The sequence below is a fragment of the Rhinoraja longicauda genome, chromosome 34 (assembly GCF_053455715.1).
Source record: "Rhinoraja longicauda isolate Sanriku21f chromosome 34, sRhiLon1.1, whole genome shotgun sequence".
Classification (NCBI taxonomy): domain Eukaryota; kingdom Metazoa; phylum Chordata; class Chondrichthyes; order Rajiformes; family Arhynchobatidae; genus Rhinoraja; species Rhinoraja longicauda.
The window spans coordinates 3,894,294-3,911,857 of record NC_135986.1 but is presented as its reverse complement, the minus strand read 5'-3'; positions in this window follow the sequence as shown (position 1 = coordinate 3,911,857).

Here is a 17,564-nt window from a genome sequence, read left to right as displayed (position 1 = left end):
CAAAACATCGCTGAAGTCTCACCTGTTCAGTACTGCCTTCAACCACTGAAGGTCACCTCACCTTCTGTCTCCTTTCTCTGTTCGTTTACTTATTTACTTATTTATCTATTTATTCATTTCCCTATGTTCTCTAAATCTCTGTAAAGCGTCTTTGAGTATATGAAAAGCGCTATATAAATGTAATGCTGTAGCGACCATAGAGAATGGTCCAGGTCGTCGAACCCTCGGATTGGCCAGCGAGGTCACGTGGGAACGCGACCATGGGGATTGGTCCAGGAAACGACATCGCTGATTGGCCAGCGATGTCAGGTGCGCGTTTGGCGCCCGTTTTAGCCAGTTCGGCGAAGTCTTCAAGGAAGACAGTAAGTTTATATTGGTTGTCCTGTAACTTGTTGTTTTGACTCTGTATTTGTGTATTGCGGCTGCAATAAACTTCGTCTACAACTAGCAAGTTTCGGACTCGCCATATTGGTGACCCCGAACGTGATCTGGACGATCACCAACTGAACAGGAATCAACGCCTCGTTGACGATGACCGAGCAGGGCGCACTGGAGTCAAGCGCGGGAGGCGTTCATCTCCCGTTATTTTGGACCTACGCACCGCAAGCTTGGTTTATCCACGCCGAGGCTCAATTCCACATAAAGAAGGTGTCGGACGATGCAACGAAGTACTTCTACCTCGTCAGCGCTCTATCGCCGGACACAACCAAGCGCATGATGCGGTTTATCATAACTTCACCTGCGGAAGACAAATATGAAACCATGAAGAAGGCATTACTGCGAACCTTCGGGTTAAATAAGCATGGTGGTGCGGCAAAACTTCTGCACCTACCGGAGCTTGGAGACCAACTGCCTTCCGTCCGCATGGCCGAAATGATGGTGCTAGCCGGTGAGCACACGGATTGCCCGATGTTTGAACAGGCATTCCGCGAGAAACTCCCCGAGGACGTCCGACTGCTGCTTACGGATTGTTCTTTTAAGGACCCCGAAGCATATGCAGCGAAAGCGGACGCGCTCATAGCGGGAAAAAACAAGGCGGGGGATTCCATCAACAAAGTCTCGACATCGGTGACCACGCCACAGCGACGGCAAGATGGCGCCAGGTCTCCCGCCAATTCTCCGAAAGCCCGCCAAAAAGATCCGCACAAGCGCGGCTGGTGCTATTATCACCTACGATGGGGTAACGAATCCCGCAACTGCCGCTTGCCTTGTACCTTCGCGGGAAATGCCTCGGCCGATCGTACATAGGGGCAGTTACGATTGGCCAGAACCGGCGCCTCTATGTCCATGATCGATTCACGGACACAGAATTTTTGGTGGACACCGGAGCCATTGTCAGCATAGTGCCGCCGACCGACCTCGAAACCAGATCGGGTAAGACAGGTCCCACCCTCATCGCGGTTAATGGCAGCCCAATTCGCACTTTCGGCACACGGAAGATGTCCCTTGCGTTAGGCCTACGCACGTACGAATGGCCATTCATCATAGCCGACGTCAAACAAGCGATCCTGGGCGCAGATTTTCTCTGGGCTTTTTCACTGGTTCCTGATGTCCGCGGTAACGACCTCCGACCCGCTGCTGAAGACGAGCACGTTGCTCCGGAAATCGCCTCCTCGCCCAGCCCTACTGTCCAGGCCGTCGTCGCGGCCCCCGACTCGTATGCTGCGATTCTGGCAGAGTTCCCAGAGCTGCTCGTCCAACGTTTTGACGCACCTTCAGCTAAACACGGTGTGGTCCATCACATCCGCACCGAAGGCCCTCCCGTTTTCGCTCGGGCCAGGAGACTACCGCCAGACAAACTGGTGGTGGCACGGGCGGAGTTCAGGAAGATGGAGGAAATGGGAATTGTTCGTCAGTCTGACAGCCCGTGGGCCTCGCCGTTACACATGGTCTCCAAGGCATCTGGGGGGTGGAGGCCATGTGGCGATTATCGGCGTCTCAATGCTGTCACCACGGCTGATCGCTACCCCATACCGCACCTACAGGACTTTTCATCTGGACTGGAAGGAGCGGTAGTGTTTTCCAAAATCGATTTGGTGCGAGGATACCACCAGATCCCGGTGCGACCGGAGGACATACAAAAAACTGCAACTATTACTCCGTTCGGGTTGTTTGAATGGTTGCGTATGCCTTTCGGTTTAAAGAACGCGGCACAGGCTTTCCAGCGACTGATGGACCGCGTGGGCAGGGGTTTACCCTTTGTGTTTATTTATTTAGACGACATCCTGGTAGCCAGCCCCTCAGTGCAAGAACACCAGGCCCATTTGCGGACCGTGTTCCAGCGGCTCCAAGACCACGGGCTCATTATTCAACCCTCCAAATGTCAATTCGGCCTCCCTGCTCTCGATTTTCTAGGGCACAGAATTACCCCTGCCGGCGCTGCCCCTTTGCCAGAGAAGGTGGAGGCTATTCGGGCTTTCCCCAGGCCCACCACAGTAAAAGGGCTGCAGGAGTTCGTTGGCATGGTTAATTTCTACCATAGATTCGTTCCGGCAGCGGCGCGAGTCCTGCGCCCGCTTTTCCAATGCCTTGCAGGTAATCCAGTAGAATTGTTGTGGTCCCCGGCTGCAGAGTCGGCTTTTACGGCAGCTAAGGCAGCCTTGGCAGACGCCACCATGTTGGTCCATCCGAGCCCCTCAGCCCCCACGGCCCTGACGGTCGACGCCTCTGACGTGGCGGTGGGTGGAGTTCTGGAGCAGCAGGTTGGTGGCCGTTGGCAGCCTTTAGCGTTTTTCAGCCGGCAACTAAATTCGGCCGAGCTGAAATATAGCGCATTTGACCGAGAGCTTCTAGCTCTCCATTTAGCTGTCCGTCATTTCAGGTATTTCCTCGAGGGCCGCCCATTTGTGGCATTTACGGACCACAAGCCATTAACATTCGCTTTTTTGAAATTGTCTGACCCATGGTCGGCCCGCCAGCAGCGGCACCTGACTGCTATCTCAGAATTTACCACAGATGTCCGTCATATCGCGGGTAAGCTGAATGCCGTTGCTGACGCCCTGTCTAGACCTGCTTTTCCCCCTATTTCGGCGGTGGACTGCGAAGTGGATCCCCAGGAGCTTGCGGAGGCACAGCTCCTGGCGGATACCGTTTCGACGTACCAGTCCACCACTTCGGGATTGAAGTTGGCCCAGGTAGCTTGTGGGTCGGAGGGCACGAAAGTCTGGTGCGATGTTTCTCTTCCTCGCCCCAGACCGGTAGTACCGCCCTCCCTTCAGCGCCGGGTTTTCGATGCCATTCATGGGCTGGCGCACCCGTCCATCCGCTCCACCTCTGCTTTGGTAGCAGCTCGGTTTGTCTGGCATGGCCTACGGAAACAGGTAGCGGGTTGGGCACGTTCCTGCGTTCCCTGTCAGACCGCTAAAGTCCAGCGCCACGTCCAGCCCCCCGTACAGGATTTCGAAGTCCCGGCTGTTCGTTTTTTTTCACATCCACGTGGATTTGGTCGGGCCTTTGCCTTCCTCCCAGGGCTACACCCACCTCCTCACGATGGTGGATCGGTTCACCCGGTGGCCAGAGGCTTTCCCATTGTCTGACATCTCGTCAGCGTCTTGTGCTAGGACTTTGGCCCTTCATTGGGTAGCCCGTTTCGGGGTCCCGGCAGTTATTACAACTGACAGAGGACCACAGTTCACTTCGTCCCTCTGGGCCGCGCTGGCGGAACTGTACGGGTCCAAATTACAACCCACAACTGCATATCACCCCCAGGCAAATGGTCTCGTAGAGAGGTTCCACCGCCAACTTAAGGCGTCCCTCAGTGCAAGGCTTGAAGGCCCGGACTGGGTAGACCAACTCCCTTGGGTTCTTTTGGGCATCCGGACGGCTCCAAAGCCAGATCTCGGTGCGTCGTCCGCAGAGCTGGTATATGGCTCGACCCTTCGAGTACCTGGAGATCTGTTTCCGGACACTTCAGCATTGCTCCCTACAGTCCCAGCAGCGTTAGCAGCTCTCCGGGAACGGGTGGGCTCCCTGGCTCCAGTGCCGACTTCACGTCATGGGTGTCCCATGGTACATGAACCGTCTTCCCTGAAGGACTGTGAGTTCGTTTTTTTGCGTAAAGATGCCCATCGCGCCCCGTTGCAGAGGGTCTATCAAGGGCCGTTTCGGGTTTTACGTAAGGGAACGGCTACTTTCACCTTAGACATGGGCGGCAAGAGTGAGCTCGTCTCGGTGTCCCGGCTCAAACCTGCCCATTTGGACCCGGATCAACCAGTCCTGGTCGGTCAAACCCCTAGAAGAGGCCAACCTCCGTTAGTTCCGCCCAGTCCACAAACCCCCATTCCGACAGTTCCTCCGGGACCCCCAGTTTCGGCAGTCCCCCTAGGACCCCCCGTTCCGGCAGTTCCTCCAGGACCCCCCGTTCCGGTAGTTCCTCCAGAACCTCCCGTTCCGGCTGTCCCACCAAGTCCGGAACCTCCGGCTCCTGTGGTTCAGGCTGTCCCTCTCCGTACTCGTTCTGGTCGCGAAATCCGGCTCCCTGCTAGGTTCCGCACCTCGGGTTCTGGGGGGGGTCATGTAGCGACCATAGAGAATGGTCCAGGTCGTCGAACCCTCGGATTGGCCAGCGAGGTCACGTGGGAACGCGACCATGGGGATTGGTCCAGGAAACGACATCGCTGATTGGCCAGCGATGTCAGGTGCGCGTTTGGCGCCCGTTTTAGCCAGTTCGGCGAAGTCTTCAAGGAAGACAGTAAGTTTATATTGGTTGTCCTGTAACTTGTTGTTTTGACTCTGTATTCCTGTATTGCGGCTGCAATAAACTTCGTCTACAACTAGCAAGTTTCGGACTCGCCATAATGCATTATTATTATTATTATTATTATTGTCTAAGCGCGCCGATAAAAGAATGAGACGGCAAGACGTGTTGGTCAGGCAGGGATTGGTGTAAGAGCTTTTATTTAGGTAGCGGGAGCAACAGAAGGCCCGTTGGCAACGGAACAGCCTACGGAGGAGGCCGAAAGATCAGTTCACTCTTTTCCATCTCGTCCGAGATTCCTACCCTGATTTATTTTTGACGCAACACTTGGCCATAAAGAGACAGAGACCAGAAATGTACTTCTCATCACCCCGGCAATCAGTCACCCGACATACTCCTTCGATGTCGGAACATCCGACAAGCCAATCTGAAAGGGAAAGACATGTTGAAACTTGGAAGTAAATTGGTCGTTCGGCCCTTCGAGCCAGCATCGCCATTCAATACCATCGCGGAGGGAGGGAGGGAGGGAGGGAGTGAGGAGGGAGGATGGAGGAACAGGGGGGTTGAGGGGGATGGAGTGGATGGGGAGGGGAGGGGGGAGCGGAATGGGGGAGGGAGGAGGAAAGGGGAGGGGAGGAGGGAAGGGGAGGGTGGGGGAGGGGGATGGAGGAGGGGAGGGTGGGGAAGGGGAGGGGAGCGAGGAGGGGAGGAGGGTGGGGCGGCGGGGAGGGGGATGGAAGGGAGGGGAGAGGAGAGCGGAGAGGGGAGGAGAGGGTGCTGCACCAATGCAGGACAGGTTTGGGCCCAACGTGTCCACTTGGTCTAGTATCTAGCTCTCTCTTAAATCCATCCAGTGAATCGGCCTCCACTGCCCTCTGCGGCAGAGAATTCCACAGGTTCACAACTCTCTGGGTGAAAAAGTTTCACCTCGTCTCCATCCAAAATGGCCGACCCCTTATTCTCTCAAGATTTCAAGATCAATTTATGTACCAATTGAATGTACAGTGAAATTTGAGTTACCATACTAAGTGCAAAGCAACAAGACACACATCCACATAAAGTAAAATTTAACATGAACGTCCACCACAGCGGATTCCACATTCCTCACTGTGATGGAAGGTAATAAAGTCCAATCAGCTTCCTCTTTAATCCGTGTGGGACCCCCCTGGTTCTGGACAACCCCTCGACATCAGGGAACAGTTTTCCCGCATCGAGCTTGTCCGATCCCTTAAGAATTTGGGGGCAGAGAATCCAGTAGATTCGCAACTCTTTGGCTGAGAAAGTTTCCCCTCATCTCGGCCCCTAAAAGGCCCGAGGCTCCTAAAAGGCCTGTCCCACTTAGGCGATTCTTTAAGGCGACTGCCGGCGACTGCCAAAGTCGTAGCAGATCGCCAACATTTTCTTTTACCCTCCGACAACGACCACGACAACGCCGAGTCAGGTCGATACAAGTTTTACTATTCTTTGTGAAACTAGTACCTGGATAAGAGATGACACCATCTTCAGAAACACTGCCAAATCCCCACGCTTACCTGACCGTCAAAATGTCGCCTCCAATCTACCGGTCAAATGTCCTGACGGTAAATAAATTGGTTAAACAAAACTACTGGTATCTTCAAATGCCTTTTCTTAATTTAATATTACGTGCTTCTAAACGCATCTGTGGCAACCTAGCAAACCTAGGGACAGCGTTCGACAGCGCCCGCAATAAGCAACGATACCTGGCGACAAGCCAGCTGTCGCTGAGAAATTTCTAGCGGGTAAATTTGTCCGCGAAGCGCCGAGATCCGCTACGATTTTAGACAATAGACAATGGACAATAGGTGCAGGAGGAGGCCATTCGGCCCTTCGAGCCAGCACCGCCATTCAATGTGATCATGGCTGATCATCCACAATCAGTACCCCGTTCCTGCCCTCTCCCCATACCCCCTGACTCTGCTATCCTTAAGAGCTCTATCCAGCTCTCTCTTGAATGCATCCAGAGAATTGGCCTCCACTGCCTTCTGAGGCAGAGAATTCCACAGATTCACAACTCTTTGAATGAAAAAGTTTTTCCTCATCTCCGTTCTAAATGGCCTACCCCTTATTCTTAAACTGTGTGTGGCCCCTGGTTCTGGACTCCCCCAACATCGGGAACATGTTTCTTGCCCCTAACGTTTTCCAACCCCTTAATAATCTTATATGTTTCAATAAGATCCCCTCTAATCCTTCTAAATCCCAACGTATAGTCTTTGAACATAAATCCTTCTAAATCCCAGCGTATAGTCTCGCTCCAGTCTTTGAACATATGACAGTCCCGCCATTCCAGGAATTAACCTAGTAAACCTATGCTGCATGCCCTCAATAGCAAGATTATCCCTCCTCAAATTTGGAGACGAAAACTGCACACAGTGCTCCAGGAGCGGTCTCACTAGGGCCCTGTACAACTGCAGAAGGACTTCTTTGCTCCTATACTCAACTCCTCTTGTTATGAAGGCCAACATGCCATTGGCTTTCTTCACTGCCTGCTGTACCTGCATGCTTCCTTTCAGTGACTGATGCACTAGTGTTAAAGTTTGTTTTCTCTAGACAGACAACAATGCTCAAAGTTAGTGCCCAAGTTCACCTCGTGTCCCACTCTCCGAAACAAGGGACAGAGCAGTGCAATTATATATTTTTCTTATCAGTGAATGAAGTGGCACCACTCACATCATGGCCATACAAACGACTCCATCGAAACGATAACAGGCAGCCTTGGAAGCCTATCCTCCCTAGTCAAACCGCATGTCAAAACCCTTGGCGTGATATTTGACTGCATTAAAGTTTGACAAGCAAGTCAACGCTGTGGTAAAAGCCAGCTTCTTCCAGCTTCGTACCGTAGCTAAAATCAAACCTTTCCTCCAATTTGACGACATTGAAAAAAATCATCCAGCATTCATCTCCTCCCGCCTAGACTACTGCAATTCCCTGTACACTGGGATCAGCCAATCATCCCTGTCCCACCTGCAATTGGTCCAAAACGCCGCAGCGAGACTCCTGACGGGCGCCCGTAAAAGGGACCACATCACCCCGATTCTGGCCTCTCTCCACTGGCTCCCAGTACAGTACAGAATCAACTTCAAGCTCCTCCTATTCACATACAAAGCCCTAAACGGGCTTGCCCCACCTATATCAAAAATCTTCTAACCCACCACTCTATCTCCAGGCCCCTAAGGTCGGCCGACTTGGAGCTACTGACTATCCCGCGGTCTAGACTTAAGCTCAGGGGTGACCGCGCTTTTGCGGTTGCAGCTCCGAGACTGTGGAACAGCATCCCTCTCCCCATCAGAACTGCCCCCTCCGTCCACTCCTTTAAGTCCAGGCTCAAAACCTATTTCTACTCCCTAGCGTTTGAGGCCCTCTGAGGGGGGCGCTGTGAACTGTTTATGTATGTGCTGTTATGTATGTTTGTGCGCCATTGTATGTTCGTTTCTTAGTACCTGAACTGATGTACAGCACTTTGGTCAACGTGGGTTGTTTTTAAAATGTGCTATACAAATAAAATTGACTTGACTTGATACAAGGTGGAGAAATAAATAAGACCGTGTCCATACAAAGGCATTAAGAAGTCATCAGAAGTCATCCGTTCACTTCTCACTGTTAGAAACAGCTTTATCTTTTCTCTCTCTGCTTAGCTAAGCCATGTGCAACGCTCAAGAAGAAACCGGCAACCATTTTGTGTATATTTTCTTTTTCTTTAAATACTTAAACTCTTTCATTGGGACACCCAGATCTCGTTGTACGTCCCCTTTTTCCTAACTTGACACCATTCAGATAATACTCTGCCTTCCTGTTCTTACCACCAAAGTGGATAACCTCACACTTATCCACATTAACCTGCATCTGCCATGCATCCGCCCACTCACACAACCTGTCCAAGTCACCCTGCAACCTCATGGCATCTTCCTCACGGTTCACACTGCCACCCGGCTTTGTGTCATCTGCAAATTTGCTAATGTTACTTTTAATCCCTTCATCCAAGTCATTAATGTACGTCCATTGAAGACTCCTCACGGTCGAGCCCGCGACACCCCGGCAAACGTTCGGCGACAGCCTAGTCGCCGGCAGTCGCCTTAAAATCGCCTAAGTGGGACAGGACCTTAAAGGTGTCCACTGACCGAACCAATTTCTTTCCACTCGCTCGTGGGCAAGGCTGGGCCGCATCAAGAGCAGAGGTCCTAACACGATGATCAGGCATCCCTTCATGTCTGCGTTGCTCCTCGATCCGGGATGAGACAGGCAGCGCTTTGAAACGCTTTTATATGGACCAGGGATTGGCGGTCACAAAGTGGGCGGCTTCTCTGGGCCAATATATGAAGCAGAGACGCGTCAAACAAAAGGCGTCCGATCGGCGAACATAGTTCTGGCCGCGAACTGAGTTGGTGATGGATTAACTGATCAGTCTGTTACATTGTTCAACGTGTGGGTTGAATCAGTGGGCCATAGAAACAATAGAAACATAGGAAATAGGTGCAGGAAGAGGCCATTCGGCCCTTCAAGCCAGCACCGCCATTCATTGTGATCACAATGAATGGCGGTGCTGGCTCGAAGGGCTGAATGGCCTCCTCCTGCACCTATTTTCTAAGTTTCTATGTTTAATTGCTGACAGGACCCACAGCCCCGGGTCCCTTCCTGAGAGCCAATAGACAATAGGTACAGGAGGAGGCCATTCGGCCCTTCGAGCCAGCATCGCCATTCATTGTGATCACGGCTGATCATCCACAATCAGTAACCCGTGCCTGCCTTCTCCCCATACCCCTTGATTCCACTCGCGCCTAGAGCTCTATCTAACTCACTTTTAAATCCATCCAGTGAATTGGCCTCCACTGCCCTCTGTGGCAGAGAATTCCACAAATTCACAACTCTCTGGGTGAAAAAGTTTTTTCTCACCCCAGTTTTAAATGGCCTCCCCTTTATTCTTAGACTGTGTGTGTGTGTGGCCCCATGGTTCTGGACTCCCCCAACATTGGGAACATTTTTCCTGCATCTAGCTTGTCCAGTCCTGTTATAATTTTGTACGTTTCTATAAGATTCCCCTCTCATCCTTCTAAACTCCAGTGAATACAAGCCCAATCTTTCCAATCTTTCCTCATACGACAGTCCCGCCATCCCAGGGATTAACCTGGTGAACCTACGCTGCACTTCCTCATAATCCAATTATTCCATTAGACCCGAGTCATCAGCAAGTCCTTCTCTCCAGAGATGCTGCCTGGCCCGCTGAGTTACTCCAGCCTCCTCTATGACCCAGGAAACAACACAGTTTGTTGACTGAAGCTGTCCAATTAATTTGCAATAGTTTGTTTAGTATTAGTTTCGGTATACAGCGCGGAAACAGGCCCTTCGGCCCACCTGGTCCAACCCGACCAGCGATCCCCGCACACTAACACTATCCTACACACACACACACGGGGGCAATTTTACAACTTTACCGAAACCAATTAACCGACACTGGAATACACTGGAATTTAGAAGGATGAGAGGGGATCATATCGAAACATATAAGATTATTAAGGGGTTGGACACGTTAGAGGCAGGAAACCCGATCCCAATGTTGGGGGAGTCCAGAACCAGGGCTACAGTTTAAGAATAAGGGGTAGGCCATTTAGAACAGAGATGAGGAAAGTTCAGTCAGAGAGTGGTAAATCTGTGGAATTCTCTGCCTCAGAAGGCAGTGGAGGCCAATTCTCTGAATGCATTCAAGAGAGAGCTAGATAGAGCTCTTAAGGATAGCGGAGTCAGGGGGTATGGGGAGAAAGCAGGAACGGGGTACTGATTGAGAATGATCAGCCATGATCATATTGAATGGTGGCGCTGGCTCGAAGGGCCGAATGGCCTCCTCCTGCACCTATTGTCTATTGTCTGTTGACAAACCCGCACGTCTTTGGAGTGTGGGAGGAAACCGGAGCACCCGGAGAAAACCCACGCGGGTCACGGGGAGAACGTACAAACTCCGTGCAGACAGCACCCGTGGTCGGGATCGATCCCGAGTCTCTGGCGCTGTGCGGCATCAGCACTACCCGCTGCACCACTGTCGTAGTGATTGTGTTGAGCGAATGTTGTCACCCGTCAGTCCATGATGTTTCCACTAGTGGGAGAGTCTAGGACCAGAGGGCACAGCCTCAGAATTAAAGGACGCTATTTTAGGAAGGAGATGAGGAGGGATTTCTTTAGTCAGAGGGTGGTGAACCTGTGGAATTATTTGCCACAGATGTCTGTGGAGGCCACAAGTCAGTGGATATTTTTAAGGCAGAGATAGATAGATTCGTGGGTATCACAAAATGCTGGATTTTCTCAGCGTGTCAGGCAGCATCTCAGGAGAGAAGGAATGGGTGACGTTTCGGGTCGAGACTCTTCTTCAGACTGAAGAAGGGTCTCGACCCGAAACGTCACCCATTCCTTCTCTCCTGAGATGCTGCCTGACACTCTGAGTTACTCCAGCATTTTGTGATACCTTCGATTTGTACCAGCATCTGCGGTTATCTTCCTCGATAGACAGATTCTTGATCAGTGCGGGTGTCAGAGGTTATGGGGAGAAGGCAGGAGAATGGGGTTGGGGGGCAGAGATAGATGAGCCGTGATTGAATGGTGGAGTAGACTCGATGGGCCGAATGGCCTAATTCTGCTCCTATCGTTTATGATCTAATGATCTAATTATAGACAATAGGTGCAGGAGTAGGCCATTCGGCCCTTCCAGCCAGCACCGCCATTCAATGTGATCATGGCTGATCATTCTCAATCAGTACCCCGTTCCTGCCTTCTCCCCATACCCCCTGACTCCGCTATCCTTAAGAGCTCTATCCAGCTCTCTCTTGAATGCATTCAGAGAATTGGCCTCCACTGCCTTCTGAGGCAGAGAATTCCACAGATTCACAACTCTCTGACTGAAAACGTTTTTCCTCATCTCCGTTCTAAATGGCCGACCCCTTATTCTTAAACTGTGTGGCCTCTTGTCCTGGACTCCCCCAACATCGGGAACGTTTCCTGCCCCTAACGTGTCCAACCCCTTAATAATCTTATACGTTTCGATAAGAACCCCTCTTGCGATGATCTTGTGATGTCTCAGACTACCTCCATTTGCGAATCCAAGAGAACATGGCGGGATTATGAGCAAGTAAACCTACAGTGGTGCGTTCACAGTGCAAGGAAGGTCGTTGCGTTACGAGTTGGACTCGTTATACCGCGGGACGATTTGTTCGCGTCCAGGGTTCGTTTGTCGTTAAATATTTAACCCCTGGAACACATCGTCCTTCTCTCCGGTCTCCATCTTGTCTGAAGGCATCGACCTGAGTAACAACGCGTCACCACTGGCTAACCAAGTGGCCCGTATATTAAGGGCGATTGAGGTGGCACAGCGGGTAGAGCTGCCGCCTCACAGCGCCGGAGACCCGGGTTCGATCCTGACCACGGGCGCTGTCTGTACGGAGTTTGCACGTTCTCCCCGTGACCCGCGTGGGTTTTCTTCGGGTGCTCCGGTTTCCTCCCACACTCCGAAGACGCACAGGTTTGTAGGCTAATAGGCTTCTGTAAATTGTAAATTGTCCCCAGTGTGCAGGTCGGCTCCGAGCTCCATCACTTAACTTAACTTAACTTAACTTAACTTAACTTAACTTAACTTAACTTAACTTAACTTAACTTAACTTAACTTAACTTAACTTAACTTAACTTAACTTAACTTAACTTAACTTAACCAAACTAAACTAAATTAAACTAAACTAAACTGCACTAAACTAAACGACACTAATCTAAACTAAACTAAACTAAACTGAACTAAACTAAACTAAACTAATCTGCACTAAACTAAACTGATCTAAACTTAACTTAACTTAACCAAACTAAACTAAACTAAACTAAACTAAACTAAACTAAACTAAACTAAACTAAACTAAACTAAACTAAACTAAACTAAACTAAACTAAACTAAACTAAACTAAACTAAACCAAACTAATCTAAACTAAACTAAACTAAACTAATCTAAACTAAACTGATCTAAACTAAACTAAACTAAACTGATCTAAACTAAACTGAACTGAACTAAACTAAACTAAACTAAATGACACTAATCTAAACTAAACTAAACTAAACTAATCTGCACTAAACTAAACTAAACTAAATGGAACTGAACTAATCTAAATTAATCTGCACTAAACTAAACTAAACTAAACTAATCTGCACTAAACTAAACTAAACTAATCTGCACTAAACTAAACTAAACGAAACTAAACTGATCTGAACTAAACAAAACAAAACTAAACTGATCTGAACTAAACTAAACTAAACTAAACTAAACTAAACTAAACTAAACTAAACTAAACTAAACTAAACTAAACTAAACTAAACTAAACTAAACTAAACAGTACGGGGGTGAAAGTCTGGCTAGACGACTAAACTGCACTATTGGAGATTTAGTTTAGTTTAGTTTAGTTTGGAGTTTAGAGATACAGCGAGGAAATAGGCCCTTCGGCCCACCGAGTCCGCGCCGACCAGCGATCCCCGCACACTACCACTACCCTACGCACACGGAGGATAATTGTTACAATTTTGTACAAAAACCAAATAACCTACAAACCCTGCACGTCTTTGGAGTGTCGGGAGGAAACCGGAGCGCCCGGAGAAAACCCACGCAGGTCAAGGGGAGAACGTGAACGAATGAGACTTCCGTGGCAAAGAATTCCGCAGATTCACCGCACTCTGACCAAAAGAAATTCCTCCTCATCTCCTTCCTAAAATAACGTCCTTTAATTCCGAGGCTGTGCCCTCTGGTCCTAGACTCTCCCACTAGTGGAAACATCCTCTCCACATCCACTCTATCCGGGCCGCTCACTATTCAGTACGTTTCAATGAGGTCCCCCCCCTCATCCTTCTAAACTCCAGCGAGTACAGGCCCAGTGCCATCAAACGCCGGTCATAGGTTGACCTACTCATTCCTGGGATCGTTCTTGCGCCCGCGGTCAGGATGGAACCCGGGTCTCCGGCGCTGTGAGGCGGCAACTCTACCCGCTGCGCCACCGTGCCGCCCTTCACTGCCTTCTGAGTTAAATAAACGAACCCCTGTCATTCATCACCGATAAGAAACTGCCCGCGTGGCTCAGTCGGGGCAGTTTGGTTCTCGGCCAGAAGATTGTATCAACCCATGCCGTGTGTGGGATCAATAACCATTGATCCAGACCTGGTTACAATGAATGAAACTGAACTGGAATGGGGAGAGAGGAGATGGCTCCCATGTTAGTCATGAGGTCATAAGTGATAGGAGCAGAATTAGGCCATTCGGCCCTTCAAGTCCACTCCGCCATTCAATCATGGCCAATCTATCTCTCCCTCCCAACCCCCATTCTCCCCGTAACCCCTGACACCCGCACTAATCAAGAACCTATCTATCTCTGCCTTAAAAATATCCACTGACTTGTGGCCTCGGGGGATTGTTGTTGCTGGCGGTGGTGGGTGGGGGGGAGGGGGGGTAGGGGGAGTGGGGGGAGAGGGGGAGGGGGAGGGGGAGGGGGGGGTATGGGGGGGTTGGGAGGTCACCGCCCCGCGTTAACCTTTCGTCTGCACGCAGCACGGCGTCCTACGGAAACATCTCGTCTCCATGTTGATCTCCCCTTCCTGGCAACTCTTCGAACGACACACTCCTTTCCCACGGTGACACACGAGGAACATCCCTGGAAGAGAGGAAACGAGGGGGGGGGGTCACAGCTAGAAGCGGGGGGGGGTGGGAGGAGGTGGGGAGAGCGCGCCAACGTACGGTCACACGGTCACAAGCCACGGCGGCGGAATCTGGCCATTCGGCGGAATCTGGCCATTTGGCGGAATCTGGCCATCCGTTCCAGTCACGCATGATCGCAGGGGGCTCAGGAGATCGCCGATCGTCAGCTCATCGGCCCACAGGAGCAGAATGAGCCCATTCGGCCCATCGAGTCTACTCCGCCCCTCAATCGTGGCTGCTCTATCTCCCCCCCCCACCCAACCCCATTCTCCCGCCTTCTCCCCCCCCCCCCCCCCCCGTAACCCCTGACACACACCCGCGCTAATCAACAATCTATCTAAGGCAGACACGAAGTGCCGGAGTCACTCAGCGGGTCGGGCAGCATCTGTGGAGAGAAGGAATGGGTGACGTTTCGGGTCGAGATCCTTCTTCAGACTGACGATAGAACCTACCTATCTATCTATCTCTGCCTTCAAAATATCCGCTGACTTGTGGCCTCCACAGCCGTCTGTGGCAAAGAATCCCACAGATTCACCACCCTCTGACTCAAGATGTTCCTCCTCACCTCCTTCCTAAAAGAACGTCTATCTATCTCAGCCTTAAAAATATCCACCTTTTTGAGTCTGTCCATCTTTGATTTAGTTTAGTTTAGAGACACAGCGCGGAAACAGGCCCTTCGGCCCACCGAGTCCGTGCCGACCAGCCTGCATTCTCCTGCCTTCTCCCCGTAACCCCTGACACCCGCACTGTTAGTCCCATGTTAGTCATGAGGTCATAAGGAATAGGGGCAGAATTAGGCCATTCGGCCCATCAAGTCCACTCCGCCATTCAATCACAGCTGATCTATCTCTCCCCCCAACCCCATTCTCCTGTCTTCTCCCAACAACCCCTGACACCCGCACTGATCGAGAGTCTATCCATCACTGCCTTAAAAACATCCACTGACTTGTGGCCTCCACAGCCGTCTGTGGCAAAGAATCCCACAGATTCACCACCCTCTGAAGAAATTCCTCCTCATCTCCGTCCTAAAGGAACGTCCTTTAATTCTGAGGCTGTGCCCTCTGGTCCTAGACTCTCCCACTAGTGGAAACATCCTCCCCACACCCACTCTATCCGGGCCGCTCACTGTTCTGTACTTTTCAATGAGGTTCCCCCTCTCATCCTTCTAAACTCTTCTAGAGTAAGAGTGTGTTCCCTCACTGAATTGCCTTGAACGTCAGGGCTGAGTTTCTCCCTCATCAGCCCTCTCTCCCATCCCAACCCCCCGGCCCCCCTTCACTTACTTTCAGTTCAGTTCAGTTGAGTTTAGAGATAGAACGCGGAAACAGGCCCTTCGGCCCACCGAGTCCGCGCCGACCAGCGATCCCCGCACACTAACATGCTATCCTACACACGCACTAGGGACAATTTACGTTCAGTTTCATTTAGTTTCGAGATACAGCGAAGAAACAGGCCCTTCGGCCCACCGAGTCCGGCCGACCAGCGATCCCCGCACACTAACACACTATCCTACACACACACACACACACACACACACACACACACACACACACACACACACACACACACACACACACACACACACACACACACACACACACACACACACACACACACACACACACACTCACACACACACACACACACACTAGGGACAATTTACAACTCACCGATGCCAATTAACCAACAAACCTGCACGTCTTTGGAGCGCGGGAGGAAACCGGAGCACCCGGAGAAAACCATCGTGGGTAACCGGGAGAGCGAGCAAACTCCATATAGGTCGCGCCCATGGTCGGGATGGAACCCGGGTCTCTGGCGCTGTGAGGCAGCAGCTCTACCCGCTGTGCCCATTACGTACGGACCCAGGAGACCGAGGAGATGAAATTCCAAACGGGCTCCATCTCTCCTCCCCTCTCTCCTCATCGCCGTCCCGAATGGAAACACACCCGGTGGGGACATGATCGCAGGCAGGTGCCTGGATGGGACGGGATTGGAGGGAAAGGGGACCAGACGCGGGCAGGTGGGACCGGAGTGGCTGGGACATGTTGGGCAAGTTGGGCCGAAGGGCCTGTTCCTACGCTGCGCCCCACTCTGTGACTCCCCCCCCGCGATGCATCACCCCATCCTCCCGGACCCCCATCTGGGGGGAGATACCGACCCCAACACCCACCTAACCCCCCCCATCTCCCCCCCTCCCCCATCAGGTGACCATCGGCATGACCACTTGTCGTCGAGACCTTGGGGAGAGATGGGATGAGCCAGCGCCAGGAGGCCGAGCATCAAGATGGCGGCTCGCATCGTCTCTGGGCCGCTCCTGCGTCCGGGAATGAAGCTGGCTTTGGCGCGGGACTCTTTATACGTGCCGGGAGCGACTGGTCACAGGTAGCTGGGCCGGGCCTGCGATCGGCTCGCTGGGCGGGCCGCACAGACAGTTCCTCATTAGTGCACAGGGCAGACCGTCCTGAGCGATGATTGAGCCAGTTAATCTTCTACGAGGTCGCTGCCAGGACTCGCGGGCGTGAGCTGAGCGCACAGGGGAGGGGAGAGGTCGGGCAGGCCGCCAATCTGCTCTTTGGAGGGCAGGTGGGACTAGTGTAGCTGGGACGTGTTGGCCGGTGTGGGCAAGTTGGGCCAAAGAGCCTGTTTCCACGCTTGTCTCCATAATCAAGTATCTATCTAACTCTGCTGTTAAAAATTATCCATTGACTTGGCCTCCGCGGCCGTCTGTGGAGAGACTGTTGTTGGAGATGGAACTGAAGCCAAGAAACTCTGAAATACCATCGGCTCTGAAGAGACTGAACGTTCCATCTCCTTCTACATGAACTGGACACAGAATTAACATGGATTTCACTGCATCTCAGTAATGTGGCAAATAATGTATATCATATCATATCATATCATAGAAAATGTAATATAATATAATATAATAAACATAACATTATATAAGATAACATAATATAATATAATATAATATAATATAATATAATATAATATAACAAAACATTATATAAGATAACATAACATAACATAATATAATATAATATAACATAACATTATATAAGATAACATAATATAATATAATATAATATAATATAATATAATATAATATCATATTATATCATATCATATAACATAACATAATATCATGT